Genomic DNA, 23,301 nt, shown 5'->3' with positions numbered 1-23,301 from the left:
CCCGGCAGGGCTCCGGGGCACCCGGGAGGGGCTCTGATACACCCGGGAGGGGTTCTGATACACCCGGCAGGGCTCCGGGGCACCCGGGAGGGGCTCTGATACACCCGGGAGGGGCTCTGATACACCCGGCAGGGCTCCGGGGCACCCGGGAGGGGCTCTGATACACCCGGCAGGGCTCCCGGGCACCCGGGAGGGGCTCCGGGGCACCCGGGAGGGGCTCCAGCAACCCCAGCACGTCCAGGAGGGCTCTCAGCACATCCATGAAAAGCTCCAGCACCCTCAGAAAAACAATGGAGGTTCCAGCACCCCCAGCACACCCATGAAAAGCTCCCAGCACCCTCAGCACACCCATGAGAGGTTCCAGCACCCCCAGTACACCCATGAGAGGTTTCAGCACCCTCAGCACACCCATGAGAGGTTCCAGCACCACCAGCACACCCATGAGAGGTTTCAGCACCCTCAGCACACCCATGAGAGGTTCCAGCACCCCCAGCACATCCATGAGAGGCTCCAGCACCCTCAGCACACCCATGAAAACCTCCAGCACCCCCAGCACACCCACGAAAACCTCCAGCACCCCCAGCACACCCACAAAAAGCTCCCAGCACCCTCAGCACACCCATGAGAGGTTCCAGCACCCTCAGCACACCCATGAGAAGTTCCAGCACCCCCAGCACACCCATGAGAGGTTTCAGCACCCTCAGCACACCCATGAGAGGTTCCAGCACCCTCAGCACACCCATGAGAAGTTCCAGCACCCCCAGCACACCCATGAGAGGTTCCAGCACCCCCAGCACACCCACGAAAAGCTCCAGCACCACCAGCACACCCATGAGAGGTTCCAGCACCCCCAGCACACCCATTAAAAGCTCCAGCACCCTCAGCACACCCATGAGAGGTTCCAGCACCCCCAGCACACCCACAAAAAGCTCCCAGCACCCTCAGCACACCCATGAGAGGTTCCAGCACTCTCAGCACACCCATGAAAAGCTCCAGCACCACCAGCACACCCATGAGAGGTTCCAGCACCCTCAGCACACCCACGAAAAGCTCCAGCACCACCAGCACACCTGGGAGGGCTCTCAGCACCCTCAGCACACCCATGAGGGGCTCCAGCACCCTCTGCATGACCTAGGATGGCTTCCAGCCTCCTCAGCAGACCCGTGAAGGGCTTCAGAGCCCTCAAGCAAACACCATGAGGGCTTTCAGGCCCTTTAGACCACGCTCAAAGGGTTTCAGACCCTTCAGCAAATCCATGAGAGGTCTCAGACCGCTCAGCAAACCCGTGAGAGGTCTCAGACCCCTCAGCAAACCCGTGAGAGGTCTCAGACCCCTCAGCAAACCCCTTAGAGGTCTCAGACCCCTCAGCAAACCCGTGAGAGGTCTCAGACCCCTCAGCAAACCCCTGAGAGGTCTCAGACCCCTCAGCAAACCCGTGAGAGGTCTCAGACCCCTCAGCAAACCCGTGAGAGGTCTCAGACCCCTCAGCAAACCCCTTAGAGGTCTCAGACCCCTCAGCAAACCCGTGAGAGGTCTCAGACCCCTCAGCAAACCCCTGAGAGGTCTCAGACCCCTCAGCAAACCCGTGAGAGGTTTCAGACCCCTCAGCAGAACCATGAGGGCTTTCAGCACTCTGCAAACACTGTGAAGGATTTCACTTGCCCTCAAACCATCATCAGACAACTTGTTACAGCCACCTCAGCAGTTACCTGAGGTCTTCTTCAGGTCCTGCAGGCTCCATATGGGTTTCGTGACCCTCTGCCATGAACAGACTCCCGTGAGGGGGTTTCAGCTCCCATAGATCCTCCAAGGGCTTCTCGTGCTCCTGGTCCTCAGCCGATCCTGTGGGGGGTCTGAGGGAGCTCACAGCTCATCCCCATGAAGGGGCAGGCACCATGAAGGGACAGGCACCATGAGGGAGCTCACAGCTCATCCCCATGAGGGGCTGGCACCATGAGGGAGCTCACACCTCATCCCCATGAAGGGGCTGGCACCATGAAGGGACAGGCACCATGAAGGGGCTGGCACCATGAGGGAGCTCACAGCTCATCCCCATGAAGGGGCTGGCACCATGAAGGGACAGGCACCATGAAGGGGCTGGCACCATGAGGGAGCTCACAGCTCATCCCCATGAAGGGGCTGGCACCATGAGGGAGCTCACAGCTCATCCCCATGAAGGGGCTGGCACCATGAGGGAGCTCACAGCTCATCCCCATGAAGGGGCTGGCACCATGAGGGAGCTCACAGCTCATCCCCATGAAGGGGCTGGCACCATGAGGGAGCTCGTGCCTCTGTTCCTGAGGGAGCTCGCGCCAGGCTGCCCTGAGGGGGCTCGCGAGTGGCCGTTAGCGGCTCGCGCCATTCGGCCGTTAGCGGGCTCGCGCCACTCCATCGTGAGGGAGCTCGCGCCACTCCCGCCCTGAGGGGGCTCGCGCCACTCCCGCCCTGAGGGGGCTCGCGCCACTCCATCGTGAGGGAGCTCGCGCCACTCCCGCCCTGAGGGAGCTCGCGCCATCCGGCCCTGAGGGAGCTCGGCCATCCCGCCCTGAGGGAGCTCGGCCATCCCATCGTGAGGGAGCTCGGCCATCCCATCGTGAGGGAGCTCGCGCCATCCCGCCCTGAGGGAGCTCGGCCATCCCGCCCTGAGGGAGCTCGGCCATCCCATCCTGAGGAAGCTCGGCCATCCCATCGTGAGGGAGCTCGCGCCATCCGGCCCTGAGGGAGCTCGGCCATCCCGCCCTGAGGAAGCTCGGCCATCCCATCGTGAGGGAGCTCGCGCCATCCGGCCCTGAGGGAGCTCGCGCCACTCCCGCCCTGAGGGGGCTCGCGAGTGGCCGTTAGCGGCTCGCGCCATTCGGCCGTTAGCGGGCTCGCGCCACTCCATCGTGAGGGAGCTCGCGCCACTCCCGCCCTGAGGGAGCTCGCGCCACTCCCGCCCTGAGGGAGCTCGCGCCATCCGGCCCTGAGGGAGCTCGCGCCACTCCCGCCCTGAGGGAGCTCGCGCCATCCGGCCCTGAGGGAGCTCGCGCCATCCCGCCCTGAGGGAGATTCCGCCATCCCGCCCGGAGGGAGCTCACCCCATGCAGCCATGAGGGGATTCCCAGCACTCCTCCGTGAGGGAGCTCACCCGCTCCGCCCAGAGGGGCCGGCTCCTCGGGGCTCGGGCCCAGCGACCTCCCCTGAGGCCCGGCGCAGTTTCCCTCCTTCGCCCTCGGCCTGGCCACGCTGCTGAGGCGCCGCGAGGCCTGCAGGCCCTGCCTCAGCATCAGCGAACTCTGGGAGGCTTTCCAGCGCCCCAGCCGGGATCGCGCCCAGGAAAGAGGTAGGTTTCAATTATTCCTTTTTCAGTTTTGTTTGGTTTTTATTTTTTTGGGTTTTTTTTTTTTTTTTTGGGGAGGTGCTGAGCCCGCAGTGGGGCTGGTGCATGAGCAAAGTGGTGGAAATGAAACTAAAAGAAGGAATGAGGAAAGGGGGGAATGATAGAAAATCATGGAATGGTTTGGCTTGCAAGGGTCTGTCACTGGATCAGGATGGTCCAAGCCCCATCCAGCCCAGCTTTGAACACTTCCAGGGATGCTGCTTCAAATTACGGACGGATTTGGTTGATGGTGATGGGCTGTGAGGTTGTATTTGGAAATTAAGTAGGAAAGGACTCACCCAACTGCCACCCCAGCCCTGGTATTATTCATTTCCCAGCTTTAATCTCTGGATTTCGTACTGGCCCCGTATGTCCTGCTTTCAGCCTGCCACAGGAATCCCACGTGGACAATTGGCTGAGCAGGGGAGCCTTTGGCCACCTCAGCATTCACAGGAAGCAGACTCGAGTAATTTTATAGGACTCCCTTCCCTGGAAATACCCAAGGCTGGACAGGATAAGGCACGGACAAGTGGTCAAGGGGGATGGAACTGGACAATCCTAAAAATCCCAAACCATTCCCTGAGTGCCTGGTGATTGTGAAAATTAGTCTGTTAACGTTATGGGCCTGCAGTAGGCGATGCCATGAAAGAATCCATAAGATCCAGAGCCGCCACACTGGGTTTTGTGAGAAAACAGAAGTGGAACATAGCTGGACTTATTAAATTTTATAGGATAAATCCCCCATCACCAAAGTGTTTGTTTCTCCACTTCCCAAAAATAAATAAGTGGGCAAAGGGAGCAAGAAAAACCTTGTAATTTCCATGCAGTTTCTCCCTTTGTGCTTCCTTGTTATGGTGTCAACATGAGGCTAGTTTGGCTTTGAGGGGAATGTAAACTCGTTGATTCCAGCACAGCTTTGCAAAGAATATGTTTCATTCATTGCCTCAGCAATACTGCAGATTTCCATGGAAAGGTACTTCCGGAGGTGGGGAAATATTCTTCAGTATTTGCCTGAATTCCGATTAAAATTTGGTTTGTTTTCTAATTCCCTAATGAAAGAGGATGTTTGATTTCAATTAAAGTGAAATGTCATCATTTTCGGTTGTACTAATGGATATGGAATACAGCAGTCCATTAGGGAGAAAACAGTGGATTTGGGAAAAGGCCAGGAGGTGCAGGGGATGCAAAGAGATTTCCCACGTATTTTCAATTTTTGTAATGGGCATATGTAGGTCATTATGGAAATCCATGGGTTGTGATGACAGGAATACAGAAAATACAATCAGGCAATCTCTTACCAAGGTTTCAGCAGGAATTGTTCCTATTTTGGAAATCTGGAAAAATGCCGGGACGGGGCTCAGAGTAACCTGGGCTGGTGGAAGGTTCCAGGTGCCCAAGGCCGGGTGGGGATCCTGCAAATCCCTTGCTCCAAGCCTCTTCCAGCCCAGCCTTGAACACTTCCAGGGCTGGGCCATCCCAACTTCTCTGGGAATATCATTTGGAGTGACCCTCTGGGAGAGTTTTGAGATTTCACAGTTATTCCCCCGTACGGTATTCTTTACATTATTGAGTGTTCTTTGAAGGCTCTCTAGTGCCGGCAAAAATGTGTTGTTGTTGTTGTTGTTGTTATAAATCCTTTTCTATGTGGTTTCACATCTTATTTCTGTTATTGCTGTTTGTTATTGAGCCCGGACCCGTTGGTGGCGAGGGACCCTCGGGCTGAGTCCCGTCCTTATAATTGAATTAAAAGCTGCTGTAAAAAATACACGGGAATAAGAATAGGAGAGGGATGAAGAAGGAAATAATTGGGGGAATACGTGGCTGGATTAGTTATTGTCCCAATTAGCTGCCTGAATTAGCTCCTTGACAAGGAACACGGAGGGAAGAATAAAGGGCTATCGGTGACAAGGCCAGTTTTTAGGGAAGCTGCTCCTCTAAGTGTATTATTATTGCAATATAAAGAGCTGCAGGTTTCAGTTAAATGGATTTTGATTCTGCTTATTTTTCTAACAGTAGATTGGTTTCACTTCCATATTAATCTCCTTGTATTAAACCACAGAAATTCCAACCTTTGTTTTCCTGGGAGCAGCCTAGGACATAATCTAACTTTACAGAAAAATACGAGTATTTGTGCTTAGTGAAGAGATTGAGGTTGGATTTAAATCCTGTGAACTGGCCACACAATTATGTCATTTCCAGGTCTGGGTGAAGTTGATTAGTTGGAACAAACATGAGCACTTGAGCTAATTTGCATGGCAAACTGGTTTTAATGTTTTGGAGGGAAACAAATTCCTTTTCAAAGTAATGGCTTTAGGCTGTGCCAGGCCGAACACGGGAGGAATTTCTGCGTGGGAGGGGAGTCCCCATTGCTGGGGTGTCCCAGGGAACACGTGGATGTGGCACTGAGTTAAATGAAATCGTCTATGAGAACACTCAGCTGGCACGGCGCTGTCCCCCTGTCTGTCCCCACCCGACAGGGACACGGCCCCACGCCTGTCACCGCCTGCTGCGTGGCCGCACTGGGGAAGGTGCAGGATGCGCTTTTCCAGGTTCTGATCGGAGGCTTCAGGGAAACATCCGACATTCCCGAGCTTAACTGCAGTCCGTGCCCAGCTAAGCTGCCTCCAGCTGGCATCTCCGGCCACTCGGGCTGGTTCCGCTTCAGTCACCGCCTGAAAAAGCCTCTGCGTGCGGGGCTGCAGATGGGCAGGAGTGCCCGCCGTGGGCTCCGGCCTGCACAGAGCAGCCGGGCCGCAGCGAGAGCAGCTCGAAGGTCCTTCCAGCCCAGCCCTTCTGGGATCCTGAGGATGTAATTGCATCAGCAGGAAGCACGGGGAAGGTGAGGGCTGCGGGGGGAGAGGAGTGAGGCGGGGGGGCAGTTATCCAGCATGGATAACTCCCCAGCAACCCGCTGGAGGGAGGGACTTGGTCCCCTCCCGAAACCCCAAACCAGCCTCGCTTGGATCTGCCAAGCACCTGCGAAGGAATGCAGCTGCAAGGCCCTGGGAAAACAATGGGAACTGTGACAGTTCATTAATATAAGGCAGCGCCGAGATTGATTTGGGAAAGCCATTGCTACAGGATTCCACTGGAGGACTCAGTGGCATTCCCGAGGTATGCCAGGGAGCACTAGCAAGGGCCGTGCATGTGTGCATGTCATGTAAACCCCAGTTTGGGAACTGGGACAGCTCACTGGGTCTGTCAGCAAAACAAATGGAGGAGCACTGATTGCTTCAGCACTTCCTTCCCTCGTTTTTTATTCCGTATTCACTTCATAGGTTGGGATTTTTCCTTGTTTCTATTTTTTTTATAGTTTGCTCTGGCTATTTTTTTCTGGTGAAGCAAGGGTTTGGAAAGTGCAGGCAGCATTTCAAACTGTGATCTGCACAGATGGGAATGAAGGAACATTCTCCAGGCGAAAATTGTTCTCAGAGACATTTGGATTGAGCAGGATTTGTCTGTGTGCGGGGCGGAACATCCTGATTTCCAACAGGAGGGAGCTCGGGCAGCACAGGGGTGCTGGGCACAGAGCAGGGCACCTCCCAGCAGGCAGTGCCCAGCCAGTGGGGCCAGCCCAAGGATCCAACCCGTTCTGCCATGGCAGAGGCACGGTGCAAGGCACAGTAACCCACGGGGAGGGTCGTCCCGTGGAAAAACACACGTGGTCAGGCCACTGAGGTGCTTTGTTGGTGTCGTATCCTCACGACCCTCGCTGCTTCTAATGAGTTTGAGGTGTGTGTGTGTAGCCCGGCGCTTGATGAAGAGTTTCTGTCACCACAGGCAGCAGTTACAAATGACAGGGTGGGCAGGGATGGGCTGGGCAAATCCAAAACAATTTGCTTTGCATAGATTAGCAGCTCCTAAAGAGATCCCACATTCATCTGGGAGAGGTTTTCAGGGTGCAGTGTCAGAGAGAGGCTTTGCTGCCCACGTCTTGTGTTTTTCCCCACTTCCCTCCTCTCTTCCCTCCTCCCCCTTTTTGGTTTCCAAACTGAATTTCCCGATTTCCAGATGCAACTGCAATATAACGTGGAAATAAAAGCAGGCGGTTAAATTATCGGAGCCCATAATCTCTCCCAAAGAAAAAGGGGGGACGATCCAACTCCATTTTCCTGCTTATGGGTCCCCGTTGCTGTACTAGTGGTAAATACACGAGGAGCTCGGCTCATCAAATTTTTAAGCACAGGATGCACAAAGGAAGCTCCAGAGTGTCTGGAAAAGCTCGTGGCATCGGTCAAAAGCAGCTCTTGGGGCTGAGGCGTTGCCAGCTCCCCATTCATCATCACTTCCCTTCCATGCCTGCGTTCCTTTTGTTCTCTAAACCCTAAATTTCCATGGTTTAATTTTCCTCCTCTCCCGGAATGGCTTTGCAAATGCTTAGCCTTAAGTAATAGTCAGTAAAGGCGAATTACCTTAAATCAAGCAAGGGTTATCTAATTTAGAAAATAGGAAATAGAGAGAAAATCAAACTAAATGAAATGTAAACAGGATAATTCATATCTAATCCATGGGCTTGCTCAACAGGAAGAGTCTTTTAGTTGTGCTCCGTTGAGCTCCCGTTCCAAGCACCGCTCACAGGTCTTTGAGCCCTAACCACCGATCTCTTTAGGCCCTGCACTCCCAAAATCCTACGGGACATGGGATTTCTCATGTCCATTTTTGCTTTCATCATAGCACCTCCAGCTGAGCTGCTCCTTTCTCAGTTTCCCTCAGTGCTTTTTTGGCACACGCTCACTCACCTGTACCTTTTGTAAGCACTTGGGGATGGGGCAGCACCAGAGCAGAGTTTCCTATACAACCAGGCAAGACACTCCATAGAATCCCACACTGGCTTGGGTTGGGGGGGACTTAAAGATCACCTCCTTCCACCCAGGGCCACCTCCCACTACCCCAGGTTGCTCCAAGCCCCGTCCAGGCTGGCCTTGGACACTGCCAGGGATGCCACAGCTTCTCTGGGCACCCTGTGCCGGGCCTGCCCACCCTCCCAGGGAAGAATTCCTTCCCAGTATCCCAGCCAAAGCTCCCCAGTTTCCCCAGCCACTGGCTCTCTCCCCTGCCTTTTATTAATATGCAGCGCAGCGCCGGCCCCCGGCCTAATGAAGCTTATTACAGGATCCTGCCAGAAAGCTTTCCAACTTCCTTCCAATTAGCACTCGGTGCTTCAGAGGAATCCTCGCAGTACGGGGAGCTGTTTGGCAATTGCACAGCACCTTTTTTTCTGCAACTTCACTGAAGATGTCCTTGTTAGATTAAAGACTCCTCAGATGCTGATTACCCCCTCCGGGTGGGTTCTTCATTGTTCTCCACGCTCAGGAGTTGTTGTATATGTTTTATTTAGGTTACAGCTTACAGGGATCGTATTGGTTTGTTATGGATTCGTGGAATGGTTTGGGTTGGAAGGGATTTTAATCCCATCCCATTCCACGCCCTTCCATTATCCCAGGCAGCTCTCAGCCCTGTCCAAGCTGGCCTGCGACACTTCCAGGGAAGGGGGGAGTCCACTCAGATAAGGGCATTTTAGATTGGCACTTGAGAAAATGCACTGGGAGCAGGACGGATCCTGGCAGGGACTGGGTCTAAAACAAGGGAGAACATTCCCAGCCATGCAGCAGCACCATCTCACCTGCAGCCGAGCTGTTCCTGCATGTGCTCCATGTGGGAAATGCAGGAAAGTCATCCCTGTGATCCGCTCCGGGCACGGTGCTTCCTGCACCTCATTCCTGCTGAGTGATCCAAGGCCAGCCTGGAGCAGCCTGGCATAGTGAAAGGTGGAAAGGAATGATCCTTAAAATCCCTTCCAACCCGAACCGTTCCAGAATTCATTCTAGGATTCCAGAACCTTCTCTGCCCCAAAGCCTGCAGCCAGGAGTTTTGGCCCTGTTGCCATGCCAGCGACTCCCAAGTGATGCTTTGTCCCTGGTGGTGAAATGAGGACGGTGCTGGGGTATGCCTTCCATCCCTGAGCTCCCCGGTGCAAGGTGGGAGCGCAGCCCTGCTCCCAGGAGGCGCAGGGAAACCTGGTCCAGCCCAGGGTTTGTTCCCCTTCTCCCAGTTTCACTCAGATTCTGAAGAATTCCCAGTGATTACTTTTCCAGGGAAACCCTAACAATGAGACTCTTTCAAGGTTAGCATATCAAGGAGAGGAGGCTTCATTCCACTGTGGCAATTAAGGAGAAGGAGTATCAGCAGGTCACATCTTGCTTCCGGTGCATCGGGAATTGTTTTGCTGTGGAGTTTGGAAGGAAGCAGGATTGGGGCTGTACTTGGTATTTAAAACAAACAAACCTATCTATTAAATGAGACTGTGGAATGGGGCACGGAAGTAAAACCGAGACCGTTAAATTACAGATAACAGGGGAAGAGTCCAAATTTTCCCAAATGTTCTCGGTTTTCAGTTTTTTCCTAACGACCGTCGTTATATTTTGATGTGGTTAATAATACAGCAGAGGTTAAATGAAACATGAAAAAGGGCTGTACATTAAAATTGAGATAACTCTTCCTTCAGTGAAGTGGAACCCAGCAGATGTAGCTGCACACTGTAATTGCTGCCTGTTTCCTGTCACTCTGATTAAGTTGCATTGTCCCTGCTCCAAGTGTAGGAATCAGTGGCTTCCCATAGGGCACAGCATGGGACAACTGGCTTCGGCAGGCAAATGACTCTGTGCACCTCCTGCTTGTCCTGGTAATGGTATAGACACACAATATCCATTGATGACTCCTAAAATCAATAGGCTGTGCAGTGGGAGAGGCTCCAGGGCTTCCACGGGAGAGGCACTCCAGTCAAGGGCTGGGATTTTGGGAACGCTTCCATTCCCTGGTTCAGGAGGCCGAATAAGCCCAGGGCCTGGCTGCTGTGTTAGTTGTGCTTCTCAGGAGTCACTCTGCACCTTCCAGCGTTGCTGCTCTGATTCCAAAGCCCGGGATCTCAGAATTGTGGGATGGGGCAGCCTGGAAGGGAGCGGGCGCCTCTGCGGGGCAACCTTCCACCAGAGCAGGCTGCTTCCAGCCCTGCCCAGCCTGGCACTCCTCGGGCACCCCTTTCCCTTTGCAAGCCTGAATCCCTCTGTGGAGGAGTGCTTGGAGCTTCAGGGCAGCGTGGGCTGGTGCCAGAGGGATCTGGAGTGATTCCAGACCCAGGGAATACTTCCCTTGCTCACAGTGTTTAGGTGGCTGAGGAACTGGAATGTTTTGCATCCTGAGTCATCAAACGAGCATCAGCTGGGCTGTGGATTTGGATTTGGGATTGAGGCATGTCTCCCCTCCCTGGCAGTGTCCGAGGCCGGGCTTGGACCACCCTGCAGTGGGTGGGAGGTGTCCCTGCCCATGGCAGGCAGTGGCATGAGATGGCTTTAAGGTCTCTCCCAGCCCAAGCCGTTCTGGGATACCAGGATTCTAGAAAATCCCATTTTGGCTGCTTAATCCCCAGCTGCATCTGGGGCCTAGCTTTCTAAAAATGGAAATTAATATTAAAAGTCGTTCCTTAACACATGTTTATTTTCTAATTTATAGAATGTACCTATTACACTCTCCAGACACATGTGCTTGATTATAATGATTATCATATGTATTTTCCAAGGCACTCATCACCATAATATCAAATGTCATTAGAGAAATTAGGGAAGAGCAGCAGCATTCCTTCCAAGGAAAAGCCAGTTTCCTCCTTTCCCACCACAGCAGTGAGAGCTCAGAAGCTCAGCTGATTTTCTGCCACTTTTGTTTCAGCTCAACACAAAACAGCCAAATCCCGGGGGGAAACGTGCAGCGTGCACCTGAAGCCAAAAGCTCAGTGAAATCCCATGTCAAAATGTCCTGGAACTGTGCGGGGAAACGCTCTCCAAAATGGGGGTTGGCCACCGAGCCCTGCTTTTCCTCCCCATCCCGGCCAGCACAGGCACTCCCAGCACACCCTGGTTACAGGCAGGAGCGAGGGAGGAGGAAAACACAAACACCAGCAGATCCTGAGCTCAGGCCTGGGTCACAAAGCCCGACTCGAGTCCTGCTTGCTGCTCCCAGGGGCGCTTTTTTTAACTCATTTAAAGACTTCCTGCTGAGAATTGCGATTTCTGGAGCAAAACCCGATTTCAGGCCTTGGGGAGGAGATCAGCGAGGTGCCAGGGGATTTACACGATGCTCCACGTGTCTTCCCAGAGGTGGGAGAAGCGGGTCTGGATTGCTTTAGGACAGCCCGGGGCTTTTCTTTCAATATTTACTTCTTTAGGCTCCAGCAGAGGAGGGAAACAGCTGGAGATGACACAGACATCCCACGATTCCAGACCTAGCCGGTTTATCTGGAAGACACGTGTTGGCTTTCAAGGCTGTGTGTATCCAAGAGCAGCGAGGGGGCTGCTCCGGGTTGGGAGGCTCCAAGCTCCTCCAGAAGGGGCCAGGAAGAGCAGGGCACGGTGTGATCCACACACTCGGAGCACAGGAAGGTGCTGCTGCACGTGTCATTCCCTCTCTGTATCGTAACTAATTAAAAAGAAGCATTGCTCTTCCGCGGCGGAGTCATCTTCGCTCATCCCCAGGTTTTCAGCCCAGCTTCCAGCAGCTCCTGGGGATTGAAGGTCTCGGCTTTGGCCGCTGCTCAGCAGAAGAGTCCCTTAAATCCAGTCTGTGTCGCGGGGGTGAAGCAGCAGCAGCAGGGAGCTGCCTTTGGATTGCTGACTCCGACTAAATCCTTGGGTTTTTTCTTCCTTTGCGTCATTTCTGTGATTATTTTTGTGCTTCATATGCTCAAAAATCCCTGGGGAATAGGGGAAAAAAAAAAAATCTCTTTTTTTTTTTTTTTCATATTTTTGCTTTGCAAGTCACTTTGCAAAGAAGCACTTTGGTGTCTTCAGAAGGTTTGAAACCCACCTGTTTCCTGGGAAGAGGGACAGAGCCCGGTGGATCCCAGTGGGAACTTTAGGGGAAATGAAATACATTGGCCCCACACCTGGGAAGAGGGATTTAGAGCAGGATTTTCGGTCTCAAAGCAAAGATTTATTTTGCTTGTAGAAAGAGAGCTGGGAGAACAGAGTGTTCCTCCTGCTCTGGCAGGGATTCCACTCTGCCTCCATGCATCCCGGGCATGCCAGCAGTGCTCCAGGGAAGGACTTACCTTGGAAAAGAAGGACCAGAGCAGGGGGAAAGGGACCGGTGGGGCTTGGGAGGACACTTGAAACACCTCTAAGGTCACTTGGATAATCTAATCCTACTCAGGATGATATCTAGCTCCGGCAGGAACTCTTGGAAGGCTTTAAACAACATCCATCTTCATTATTTCCCACCCTCGTGTCTGTATGATTGATTCCTGCTAAATTTGGTTTAATTGCTCAGAAGGTCTTAAGGAATGACATTTGGAGAGAGCCAAATGGGATGTCTGAGCTCCCCCTGCTGCTCCGCCGCACGCAGCCACCCAGCACCCAGCGCTCCGCAGAGAGCACCGGCAGCGCCTCCTGCACCGGGAGCAGCGGGTGCCACCTTCCGCTCCCCCAGGGTGCTCCAAACTCCATCCAAGCTGGCCTTGGGCACTGCCGGGGATCCACAGCTTCTCTGGGCTCCCTGTGGGATTTCCAGCGAGGGATTTCCTCCCAAAATCCCATCTAACCCCGCTGTCCTGCACGGAGGCGAGGGGAGAGGGAAGGGAAAGCTGGAAGTAAAGCCATACTTGTGCCCCAAAGATCAATAACCAGGAAGAAAGCCCCGGCAGCAAATCCGACATTAACTACTCGTTATTTACACTCTGCCATCGCCACGAGCCGGTGCGTGGCCACAAAAGCTGCGGCAAGATCCCCATTTCCAAGCAGAGTTTTAATTATTTGTAAAAGCCTTCAATTGTTCACCAGATAATGTCATGGATTGGTCCTCCCAGTGTGAAGTGCAACCGTCCAGAACCCCCACAGTATTATAAATAGGCTTCGGAGCCGGGATTGATTGATGTTTGGCATAAAATCTATTCCTCGGAGCATGTGTATTCCTTCTGTTCACCAGTTTCATACAAATATACTTGGGCTGATTTTTTTATTCAAATCTCCAATTTATGTCGGGTTTCGACTGTTAAATATTTAAAGGCTTTTTCATCTTTTTTTTCCGTATTCCTCTTTTCCGCGCAAGGTAGGGAAATCTTGTGCCGAACGCAAACAAGACTCAGAGATTTAGCGCGTTCCTGGGGGGGAGAGAAAAGCTTTATTAATTATATTGAGACTCAAATAATAGTCTTCCCTGACACTAATGTTCCATCAGTTCCAACCACAAGGATCCTGTGGGATAGCTTTAGAGCCCTTCTCGGGATCGAGATTACGGCATTTATGGCTCCGTAGAAGGAGGAATTTAATCAACGGCGCTCGGAGTTTGGAGAGATGGTCGGAGCCGGGGCGGCGGTGAGGGATGAGAGCTGCAGGCACCAGGAGCTGCTCCAGGGGAGTGCTGACACTGAATCTGAGTGCCTGTTGGGAATCCCACCCCCCACGGTTGGGAATTCCCTCCGCTCGCTCCGGGGTCCTGCCTGGAAATCCCTCCTTGCTCCACCTGGGCTGCCTCCGACAGGCGCGCTCTGCCAGGAGCGTCTCTTCCAAGGGTTTACTGAAGTTTTCACTCATCAAACCAATGCTCGGAAATAACTTTATTGCGGAATTCTTCTGACATCGGGACTTTATTCCGTCCGCCCTTTTTCCCCCCCCGTGGATTTCGCTCTCCTCACCCTGGTGGCTGTGATTAATTCATTTATTCATGCTTTTGCAAGAGTGGGAGTCAGGAGGCCAGACCCAATTATGTCTTATTTATTATTTTGTGTATTAGAGTAAAATCCGGAGACACGGGTGAAACAATGGATGTACATTCCTCCTCCCACTGGAAATTCTAATTCCTGGTAAAAAACCCACGCTTGAGCACCCAAACGGCCCTGAACTGATGTGGGGGTGCCTGTGGGGTTGGTGAGGGAAGGGAATAAAGAGATCACAGGGCAGGAATGAGCAGGAATGTTAGGAAGGAAATCAGGCTGCAAGATCTCAAAGTCTCACCAAAAACCTGCTTTTGCACTCAGATAATTCACCTGTATTTTAGAAGTGCTGTGAACTCCACCAGGTTCCCTTTTATTGGATATCAGATTTCCAATAGGTTTCTGGCTCCCAGTTTGTTCCCTGGCTAAACTGGGTGCCCCATTTGGTGCCCCAGTCACCGATACAATTGAATTGTACCTGTCGTGATTTCCCAGGATCTGTTTCTGGCTGTGAAACCTGCACAAGGTCAGGCACCAGAGCCAGGAGAAAGGGATGTTCCAGTGCTCAGTGGAAGCTTCAACTAGGAATTAATTTATCTCTGGTAGCACTTGACAAAGCTCAGCTCCTGATGCCTCAGCCTTTATAGTCACATCTGTTAGTTTAGAGCATTTATTGGAGGAGCCTTGACAAAGACAAAAACAGATGATGGAAATCTCATCTGTCAAAACTGTTATTAAAGCTGGGAACAGTGTGAGGTTTGGTTTAAATTGAAAGCATCATTTATATTTTATCCAACGTTTTGCAAACAATAACACCGGGGAAGGATTTGGGGGGCCCAAGTGGGAAATGGGAAAGGGGAAACGGGGAATGAGGAATGGAAACAGGGAATGGGAAACGGGGAATGGGGAATGGGAAACAGGGAATGGGAAATGGGAAAGGCAGGCTCTTGGCTGCCCCTGTGGGAGCTTCCTGCAGAGAATCCCAAATGCTGTGGGATGGAGGGGCCTTAAAGGCCATCTCGTTCCAAGCAGGAACTCCCCACCAGAGCAGGTTGCTCCAGGCCCATCCAAGCTGGCCCTGGCACAGGGTGCCCAGAGCAGCTCTGGCTGCCCCCTGGATCCCTGGCAGTGCCCCAGGCCGGGCTGGACAGCGCTTGGAGCAGCCTGGGACAGTGGATTTGGGATTTTTGCCATCCCAAATGCCATCCTTCCTGCAGGACTGCCAAGTGGGGTTTCCGTGAGTCAGAGCAAGGTTCACAGAACAAGCTTTACATGGCAGAGAACGAAGCAGAGCCCATTTCCAAAGGCAGCAATTGACTCCGTGGAGCAGCCGAATCCCTGGGCTGCCGTTGCAAGCACTGATGGCTGAATTAAACTAATGATGGGGAGATCTCTGAGGAGTCAGCCTGGCAAGTGGGAATGGTGTTTTCCAAACATTCAGCATTAACCTAACTCTGCTCCAGTGAAGTAAAACCCTGGCTGAGTTCGGTGGGAGCGGAGCTCAGATTCCCTGTCAGCCCTTCCCGAGTCTTGTGCCCTCAGATATTCCAAAAACCTGACATCCAACTGTTCCTAGGGGCTTCCCTTGTTTTGTTTTCCATTAACTACACAGGGGCTTCCATTGGAATGGTTTATCTAACCTTATTCCAAGCTTGGGAATTTATATTCAAAATACTTCCAGGTCCAAGGTGCTCTGGTACAACTGGAAATTAGATTTTTTTTCCACAATTTAGATCTTATAATTTTCTTTGTTCCTGCCTGATGCAGTAATTTGGGGTTGTTACAGTAGCTCTTTATGGGTTTGTGGGATCTGTGGGATTTGGGATATCTGACATTTCCTGGGGATACAGGTACAAATGTATCCCATCCCTCTCCATCCCTGGAATGTTCTGGGCCAGGCTGGGCGGGGCTCGGGGCAGCCTGGGATCCTGGAAGGTGTCGCTGCCCGTGGAATGAAAGGCTCCTTAAGGTCCCTTCCCACCCAAAGCGTTCTGGGGTCCCGTGATTCTCCAAAGGCATGGTGGCCATGGAAGCAGCTTGGAGGACTGGCAGCGCCGTATTTCAGCTGGATTTGGGGTGCCAGGCAGCGAGAGGCCAGCAGCATGCCCACAGTCCTGGCCCAGGACATGGAGACAGGAGCATGGGAGCATGGCAGGCAGGCACCTCTGCTGCCCTGGCACTTCCCAGGAGGCACCTCTGCTGCCCTGGCACTTCCCAAGGAGGCACCTCTGCTGCCCTGGCACTTCCCAGGAGGCACCTCTGCTGCCCTGGCACTTCCCGGGAGGCATCTCTGCTGCCCTGGCACTTCCCGGGAAGCACCTCTGCTGCCCTGGCACTTCCCGGGAGGCACCTCTGCTGCCCTGGCACTTCCCGGGAGGCACCTCTGCTGCCCTGGCACTTCCCAGGAGGCACCTCTGCTGCCCTGGCACTTCCCGAGGAGGCACCTCTGCTGCCCTGGCACTTCCCGGGAAGCACCTCTGCTGCCCTGGCACTTCCCGAGGAGGCACCTCTGCTGCCCTGGCACTTCCCAGGAGGCATCTCTGCTGCCCTGGCACTTCCCGGGAAGCACCTCTGCTGCCCTGGCACTTCCCAGGAGGCACCTCTGCTGCCCTGGCACTTCCCAGGAGGCACCTCTGCTGCCCTGGCACTTCCCGAGGAGGCATCTCTGCTGCCCTGGCACTTCCCGGGAGGCACCTCTGCTGCCCTGGCACTTCCGGGAAGCACCTCTGCTGCCCTGGCACTTCCCAGGAGGCACCTCTGCTGCCCTGGCACTTCCCAGGAAGCATCTCTGCTGCCCTGGCACTTCCGGGAAGCATCTCTGCTGCCCTGGCACTTCCCGAGGAGGCATCTCTGCTGCCCTGGCACTTCCCAGGAGGCACCTCTGCTGCCCTGGCACTTCCCAGGAAGCATCTCTGCTGCCCTGGCACTTCCCGAGGAGGCACCTCTGCTGCCCTGGCACTTCCCGAGGAGGCACCTCTGCTGCCCTGGCACTTCCCGAGGAGGCACCTCTGCTGCCCTGGCACTTCCCGGGAAGCACCTCTGCTGCCCTGGCACTTCCCAAGGAGGCACCTCTGCTGCCCTGGCACTTCCCGAGGAGGCACCTCTGCTGCCCTGGCACTTCCCAAGGAGGCACCTCTGCTGCCCTGGCACTTCCCAGGAAGCACCTCTGCTGCCCTGGCACTTCCCAAGGAGGCACCTCTGCTGCCCTGGCACTTCCCGGGAGGTGAGCACGGCCTGCGGCAGGGTGAGCTCCGGGCTCTATTTTGGGAAGCAGCACGTCCCTGCCTGCCAGGCACTACCTTGCCTATCCCTAAATCCCATCCAACTTCAACGCTCAACTTCGGAATTGCTTGGGATGGGCTCTGGCTGCCTCCTACTCGTGCCTTTCTATCCTTAGCAGGATTCACAGGCTTTCAGCTCCCTCACACTTCTCGCTCTCTAATCTTAGCGCCGCTGCCAGCTTTAGAGAGGCTTCGAGCTCCAGGGTCTCTCACTTGTGTGCAGGCTCTTTCTGGGACACAGCCAAGTAGGTGAAAAACTCGGGAAGGGGGAAGGGGAGAGCTGGGGCTGCTCTCAGATGTTGCAGGCTGGAGCTGAACCTGCCTCGGGATCTGCTGTGGTTTTCTGTGCTGCTTTCCTGAGGTGCTCAAAAGGGTTTGGTCAGGGGGAGGTGGCAGCTCCTGCCTCGGTGGCTGTGGAGCACCTGGAGTTGTGACCCTCGCCCTGGGGGGATTTGCGGCGCGCGTTGGACACGGATCCACTGGAGCACATTCCCTGTGTTTGGAGCTGGCTCCGTGCTGCTGGCTTGGCTGATTCCATAAGCCACAAGCTGCTCCTCTGTCAAGTGTCTCCTGCTTTGTCTCTATTTGCTCCCAAGGGTGTCTGTGGAGGTTGGATCAACTTTCCAGAGCGAAACAGCTCTTCCCCAAATAAAGCCTTCCAAGATGCTGCTGTGCCACATGTTCCCACAGAGCCACGGAGGGGGAAGCCATTCCTGCATCTCTCCTGTTGCCCTGAGGAGCTGCGGCTGCCAGAGGAACTGTGGCTGCCCCACTCCTGGAACTGTTCAAGGCCAGGCTGGGATGGTGGAAAGGTGCTCCTCTGATGGCAGGGATGGAGCGAGAAGTTCCTTAAGGTCCCTGCCAGCCCAGCTGCCCTCTGCCCGCAGTTGGCAATCCCACCCGGAGACGGGTGCAGGCAGGGTGGCACCGGCACTGCCACCCTCACCAAAGGCCAGGGCAGCTTCCCTGCAGCCAGCCGAGCTCTGTGCTGCAGTTGTTTGCTGTATCCTGAATTCCCACATAGCCTTGTTCCCATGGCTGGGATGACGTTTGCCCGGCATGATTCATGCTGGCAGTTCCTGCCTGGAGCTGCATCCAGGAGTTTTATTTTGGGATGAATACCTACCCGGAGGATGGAGATGCAGGGAAAACACTCCTGTGCCAACTGCAAAGGCAGCAGCACTTTGGCCTTCCTGGAGCCAAAGGAGTGGTCGGGCCTGGGACAGGTGGAATTTCTGCTGGGGCTGGCCAGCCCACAGATCTAGCCCTGTTTTTACACCCAGAGGAGGCTGGAAGCTGCAACTCTGACCAAATAAATGCTGTAAGAGCTCTGCCTCTCCAAAATAAACTAATCCAGTGGTTTCCTTGGTGGATAGTCAGAGTCAGCCCTCAGGAGCTTCCTGTGGTGCAGGCAAACGTTGTTCCTGCTTTTCCAGAGAAGAAAACCAGGACGTGGTGCCAGTTCTGAAATCCATGTCCTGCCTTTCAGTCTTTAACTGAAGTTCTTAAAGATGGGATGATCCATTGGGATGGAAGCTCTGCTCCCTACTGAAACTCAGGATACATACAGAGTGGCGTGGCTGGAGACACCAGGCACTCACAGGGAACAGTGCACAGTGTTTTGTAATCATATTCCAAAGGATAAATCCCAGCAAACAGAAATAAAATATTTCATTGTTCATTTCCCCATCTCAATAACAGGTGGGAATTAAATTAAAGCAATAACAAATTAACTTGGTTGTGTTTAGCAGGAGCTCAACTGCTCCTAAACTCCACGGCCTGGGAGGAAATGCCTTGTTCAGCCTCATTTTTGGGGTATTTTGGAAGAATAAAATCCCCCTGGAATATTTATTGATGTGAAATGTGCAGCTCTGTGCTTGTTGAAAGAGCCACTGTGAACTGGCGTTTGCAGAGCAGTCCGAGCTCTGCGAGCAGAGCTGGAGCAAGTGGAATATTTGCCTGGCTTTGGCAAGGAGGAATATTGTAAAGAATTCCGGGAGTGGAATTCGACTCCCGATTTTCCTGGGCTGGGTGGCACCCGGCCCTTGTGGGGCTGTTTTCTTTGGCCTGGCTGCTTGTGTTATGTAATGGTTCTTTTTGCTAATTAAGCAGCGAGGCCAGGCTGGAATTAGCAGGGAGGAAGTCGGGGTAATGGAAAAGAGGGAGCGCAGACCCTGCTGGGTTACATCATCCCCTTCCTGCCAAGAAACTGCCTCTGCTGAGGGCAGGAGAGCTGGGAGGGAAGCCAGAGGTCTCTTACTGCTGGCCATCGTAGGGACCCTCCTTGGGACACTGTGCATGCATGGCAGCACCCATGCATGGCTCGGAGGGGCACCCCAAAGCTCATCCGGTGCCATCCAGGCTCCGAACCCTGGCCAGCCTGGCCTGGGATCCAGGGGCAGCCACAGCTTCCCCGGGAGCCCTTCCACCCTCTGCCTTAAATCCAGTGAAATCCTCCTTTCCTGAGGGTTCAAACGCTGCGCTGCCCCAGCCCAACGCCCTGCTGGCAGAGCTGAGGCCCAGGGGAGGAGGATGCAGTGGCTGGGAGGAAGGCCCGGCCTCCTTCTCCTCTACCTGTGCTTCTGTACCTGTGTTTTCCCATGGGCAGCCCCTCAGGTGAGCACGGGAGCGAGTGTTACTGTTTATTAGGCACATACATTCCATAATTACTTGGCAAATAGGATCATTATATCTGGAGTTACGGAGCACTTCAAACATTAATTGCCACCTAACTTGCAGATTTCAGCTCTGATACACAAACCTAATCATCACTCATTAAATATTAAAGAAGAGAGCACTGCAAATATATTAAATTACAGCAGATCACTGATTAAACCAAATCCTTGGGAATTCCTAAAAGCCTCCCGAGGCACTGGGATTCGCTTCCCAAGTGACCGTTGGGAATGTAGGCTCCAAACACAACGGAACGGCTGGATGGAAGTGCAGAATCCCTGACTGATTTGGGTTTAAGTGACCCTAAATGCCATCCTGCTCCTCCAGGGACACCTCCAGTAGCCCGACTTGCTGCAAACCCTGGCCCAGCCGGGGCACTGGAGCCACCCCAGCTGCTGTGTGCTGCTGCCAGTTTGGGTGAGCCCTGACTCAGAGCCCACTTCCCTAAAACTTGACAGGAGTTTTCCCTCCCGCCCTCTCCCTGCCACCCGGTGACACCGAGCAGCTTTCCCTGCCGGAGGAGACGGCAGCGACACCCACGGGGCACTGCCAGGAGAACTTGGCACCGGGGCTCCGCAGCTGCCGAAGCCGCAATCAGAGGAATCAGAGGAGCGGGCCGTGCCAGCTGCTGCCCCGCTCCCGTCCCTCTGCCAGGGCACACAGCGAGGGCAAGGAGAGGGAAGCAGCGCAAAGGGGGCCGGGGGCCAGGCCCTTCCCCCTCGGAGTGCCCTGCTGCTTTGCCAAGGCTGCCGGTGGCATGAGTGCAGCGGGCACTGCGCAGCGGCAGCGTTACGGAGCGCGGGCACCTGCTTTGAGCGGGCTGGGAGGGCACAGTGACCACTGGAATGGGTCAGAACGGGCAAACCTGCCAGCAGCTACTTGCTCGCTGCCTTTCCTGGTTGCCCTGCAGCTTTTTGGGCATGGATTTTGGCATGGGCAAACGCAGAAGGGAAATAGCTAGAGGGAAAGGATGTGTCCGGCCACCTCCCCTGATGCTCTGCAATCGCATTCCCAAAGTTTCTGCCCAAAAAACAGCCTGAAAGGACTTGGAGAGGTCCCCCAGCCCACCCTCATTCCCAGCTCCATATCGGTTCGTGTCCAGGCCCTCGTGCAACACATGGACAATGACCATCATTTCATGGAGAGCTTCATTATGGGGAGCAGAGCTGCTCATTTCCTGGTTTCATCTTGACTATTTCGAGGAAATTCCAGGGTCCACCTGATTTTCCACTCTTTTTCATCCTTTTTTAGCCTGGCTTTGAACAGCTTCTCTGGGAAACCTGGGCCAGTGCCTCAGAAATCTTTGTGTTCGAGCTTTCTGTTGATCCTTCACCATTTCCTTCCCAAAAAATGCCCCCGCCAATGACTTTGCCATGTGAAGTTACACTGGGATTGGGAATCAGGAGTGCTGGCTGGGATCTGTGGGATGGGATTGGGATTTCTGGCATGGGATTGGGATGTCTGGGATGGGGCTGGGATCTGTGGGATGGGATTGGGATTTCTGGCATGGGGCTGGGATCTGTGGGGATGGGATTGGGATCTGTGGGTTTTTAGGGGTCAGGGCTGGATGGGAGCTTTGGGTGCTCAGAGCCCAAGGGATGGAGCTGCCAGAGCTGTTCCAACCCCACCAATCCTGGGTATTCCCAGCTGAGCCACATGGACAGGCTCTCCAGCTCCTCGCTGCCATCCCTGCTTCATTTTCCTTCTGCCTGCTGGGCTCGGCTGCCTTGGGAGCCTTTCCATGGGATTAACATTTCCCAAATAGCCACGGGAAGTTTCTCCCCACTGGGATCCCAGAGATCCAGTTTGGATCTGCACGCTGCACACCCTGAGTCTCCCACCGGGCCCTCTCCCAGCCCGGGACTGGGATTAGTTGATCTTTCCTAATATTTGCAGTAGGAACAGCATTTCACCGAGATTAACAAATTTATTGGCAGCTTTGGAAGTTTGTAAATGAAGGGAAAGGCTTGGGAAAAGGGGACTGGGGATGATACACAGGGAAATGTAGTTGGGAGAATTTATCCTCTTCATTAAAAGCCACTAAGACCTTCATCTCTGGTATTTAATGTACCAAATTCAATATTCTCAACAGAGTTTGCATATAACAAATAGCAATATCATCTTTTGAAAGAAAGGAAGGGAGGAGGGAAAGTTTGAGCTAAGCCACACACATTAATAGCTTCTCCCCCTTCCCAAATCCAACCTCTGGGAAATGTTTGCCAGGGAAGAACAAACTCCTTGCAAGAGCTGAAGGATTTTCTCCCCATGTAAGCCGTGTTTTCTTTCCACACAGAACCACAGCATGATTTGGGTTGGAAGGGGCCGTAAAGATCATCTCCTTCCAACACCTGAATCAGGATTTCTGGGAAGGAGAAATGAAGAATCCTTTAGAAAAGCTCTGTTGCCCTTAACTGAGAGTTTTGAAAACCCTGAGGCTATAAATGAGGGAAAAGCTTGAATAATAAAACCCACAGCACCTAAAATTGAATTAACTTGAGCGGGTCAATACTTTTGTGCTGCTGGATGCTGGAAACCAGGGAGGAAGGGGAAAAGAGAGATTTGGCATTATGTCCTTCCCATTCAGCTGCTTCAAAAAGCTGGAAAAAATCCCCACACAGGGCCCCCTAAACAGAAACATCCCGAGCAGGGTGACACCCAGAGCAGGGTGACACCCAGAGCAGGGTGACACCCAGAGGAGGGTGCCATCCTGAGCAGGGTGACACCCAGAGGAGGGTGAACCCAAGGAGGGTGACACCCAGAGGAGGGTGAACCCAGGGAGGGTGCCATCCCGAGCAGGGTGACACCCAGAGGAGGGTGAACCCAGGGAGGGTGCCATCCCGAGCAGGGTGACACCCAGAGGAGGGTGAACCCAGGGAGGGTGCCATCCCGAGCAGGGTGACACCCAGACCAGGGTGACACCCAGAGGAGGGTGAACCCAAGGAGGGTGCCATCCCGAGCAGGGTGACACCCAGAGGAGGTTGAACCCAAGGAGGGTGCCACCCAGAGCAGGGTGCCATCCCGAGCAGGGTGACACCCAAAGGAGGGTGAACCCAAGGAGGGTGAACCCAGGGAGGGTGCCATCCCGAGCAGGGTGCCATCCCGAGCAGGGTGACACCCAGAGGAGGGTGAACCCAAGGAGGGTGCCATCCCGAGCAGGGTGACACCCAGAGCAGGGTGACACCCAGAGCAGGGTGCCATCCCGAGCAGGGTGACACCCAGAGCAGGGTGCCATCTCGAGCAGGGTGACACCCAGAGCAGGGTGCCATCCCGAGCAGGGTGACACCCAGAGC

The 23,301-nt window shown here is 54.1% G+C and overlaps 1 long non-coding RNA gene across 1 annotated transcript; it reads left to right on the top strand.

Moving 5' to 3' along the window:
• Positions 1-225: 225 nt before the first annotated feature.
• On the top strand, positions 226-1,060 carry LOC144248179 (uncharacterized). The gene is made up of 3 exons (XR_013341558.1): positions 226-296; positions 629-898; positions 960-1,060. It is a non-coding gene; the product is annotated as an uncharacterized LOC144248179 (long non-coding RNA).
• The last annotated feature ends 22,241 nt before the right edge of the window (positions 1,061-23,301 follow it).

Source organism: Lonchura striata, chromosome Z (genome assembly GCF_046129695.1).
Source record: "Lonchura striata isolate bLonStr1 chromosome Z, bLonStr1.mat, whole genome shotgun sequence".
NCBI lineage: Eukaryota > Metazoa > Chordata > Aves > Passeriformes > Estrildidae > Lonchura > Lonchura striata.
The sequence above is the reverse complement of the archived record's forward strand: the minus strand, read 5'-3'. Positions and strand labels throughout refer to the sequence as shown.